A 2,883-nucleotide genomic window follows, 5' to 3' on the forward strand; every position below is an offset into this window, starting at 1 on the left:
GCAACGAGCTGGGTTTTCGTGGCAGTCTGCTCGGTCGACCGTCCGCCCCGCTCTGCCTTCATGGTAGCCTCAGCTTCCTTTAAGTTCTGGATAAACATTCGAAACTCCTTATTTTTTATCTCCAAATCTTCAATGGCTCGGAGTTTCCTAGTGTTGGCCGAATGGATTTTGGATTTAAAGGTGTTGGCTTGTTTATTAAGTTGAGCTAATTGGATGGCCTGCTTAGCGTTTTTTCCCTTCTTCGCCTCCAGCTGCTCGACGCTCTTAGCCAGATCGGCTGTTAGTTGAGTTATCTCAGCATTCATTTACTCCAGCTGCACCTAAGAAGCAGATGATTGGACGCTCAGGGCCCTCAGCTGCTTAACTTCCTACTCCAAAAAAGTAAGCCTTTGACATATGACCATGCTCTCTACCCAATACTACGAGGAACCAGGAAAATATAAGAGTGGATCAGAGATAAATTAAGAACATACAAAAAACTTACCCCGGTGGACATCTGGGTATAGCTGTCCATGAGTGCCCCTAGAGGCATGACCGCTGCACGGGCTCGGGCATCCACCCATATCTATGCGAGCGGCCTCTGATTGATTATCTGGTGCTCGGGATCCAATACCGTCTGACTCACGCCATTCCTTGGCCGGAAGATGGATAACTACCGTTATGTGGCGCTGGCCGCTCAGGGCTGATTGGGTCGAGGTTGCTTTGCCGGACGACCGAGACGTTGACGTCGGCCGGATGCTTGACTTTTGAATCTTCGACGGCGGCGGCATGAAAGCAACTGGCGGTGTGCAAATAGTTCCTTGTGGCAGAGCAGATAGGGATGGTGTCCGATCAGATGATGTAGGGGGGACGATCGTCATGGCGGGAGCTGGCGTCGAGGTTTCAACCCGCTCTGCGGAAGGAAGGCGTGGGCTAGTTCTAGTGGGGGCCCGCACTGTGAAGGAAGTGGATCACGATGTAGTCTCTGTCCGACGCCTCTTGCGACTTATTAGTGGTTCCCCAGAAGAGGTGGAGTCTGACGCCCCCTTAACCAGAATCATCGGTAGTCGTGCAGAGGGAGGATTCGAAGCACCAACTGCTCCACCGCTGGGCATCCGGCTGGCTATCCTTTTGCTCACTAGGGTTGGCGCTCCCTCGCTCTCTCCTAGCAGGTCTTCTTGTGAGCCGATCGACTACAAACCTCGGCTCTCCAACTTAGCCACGACCGAAGCATTGATCTATGCGTCCGCGAGTTTTGCTTTGCCGGCTAGATGAGCACGCAACATGATTTGGGCTGCAAAAGAAAAGAAGAAATCAGTTAGATTCAAAAGTTAGACCAAGAAAGAGCGTACCTAGGTTGAACGGAAGCCTTGTGCGGATCGAGCTCAGGCCGAACACATAGAGGATTCCCTCATGTAGCAATATGTGGATATCGTATTTTTTCCTGGCTAATTGTGAAGCTGTATGGAGGTAGTCCGATCAGCTCTTGTACTTCTTGAGTTCTGGTGGGTTTGTCACTTCTAGCCGCTAGCTAGTCGGGAAATCGGGACGATCAAGGAATTTGACAAAAAAGTAGTATTCTCTCCAATGTTTATTGGAGGACGACATCTTATCGAAAAAGACCAAACTCACTTGGCTTGGAATAAGAAGGTCTCTGGCACAAACAATTTGGGATAATAAAAATAATGGAAGAGCCAAGGAGTAAGGGGAATGTCGTGCAGGCGAAACAAAACGATGACCCCGCACAACATCTAAGAGGAGTTTGACACTAGTTGATGGAGAGAAATATGGAAATATTTACAAACAGTAGAAAAGAAATGGTGGATTGGAAACCACAGACCGACGGTAAATTGGTCCTAAAAAATATTACGAAACCGGGCGACGGTTCGTCCGGATGGTCAAAGGTAGAAGGAAGACTAATTTGATAGTTAGGCGGAATCTCATATGCAACCCTCAAACTCTCCGCATCACCGGCGTCGAATCTAGACTCAATGGAGGTGTACCAGAGTTCAGGGATGACGACGGGAGGTTGAGATGAGCTTGCCATCGAGAGAACGAAAGAATAAGATCGAAGATGAACGATAAACGAACACTAAACCGAATCGATCGAAGAACCTTACGAGGAAGATCACACAGAATCGATCAAAGAAGCTTACAGGGAGACCACCAGAGTACAAGGAGACTACCGACGAAGAAGCATAATGCTACAGTGACGAAGCTCAAAGACGAAGGCACGAAGTGGAGAAGATGACGACACATGTGAGGCTTATAAATCTCACGGTTGATTGCTCTCAACCGTTCGATCCAAGGTTTCGAAAACCTAGAAGAAGATTTGATCATGGAATTAAAAAAGGCGCTAGTCACGTCAACAGAGGATATTTGCTTATCTTGTCAGGTGTGCGACGGTAGAAAAGGGACACGTGGCATGCGGTTACCGGACAACATTTAATGAACTTAATTAAAAGAGATGGTCATGTGCTCAGCCATAATTGTTAATGATTTATACGGGCTTCGAGAAATATGGATGACATTGACGACGACTGTGCTCACTCGAAGAAGCGCATTTGGAGAATTCTCAAAGTATTGTCGCTTCCCGCTCTGCATAGAGGATGGTTTATCGGATTGATTGTCCATTGGCCATGGTTAGACAACGACCGAGCGACGTTGGTTGATGTGCCGACTAGATACTAGGTACTGAACACTCCGATCGGACATAGAAATCGCCAAGGAAACCAGTTGTCCAGTCAGTCAAACCTGTAGCCTCCTTCGACTAGACTTGAGGGGGAGGCTTGTGATGCGATGATAAGGGAGAGCCCACCTGTTATGGGTCAGTGGACACGGTGTTGGTCAAAGTCAAGGCGGTCAACGCCGGGGCTTATGGAAAGAGCCTGGCCAAAGGTGGCT

This window comes from Zingiber officinale, chromosome 8B (genome assembly GCF_018446385.1).
Source record: "Zingiber officinale cultivar Zhangliang chromosome 8B, Zo_v1.1, whole genome shotgun sequence".
NCBI lineage: Eukaryota > Viridiplantae > Streptophyta > Magnoliopsida > Zingiberales > Zingiberaceae > Zingiber > Zingiber officinale.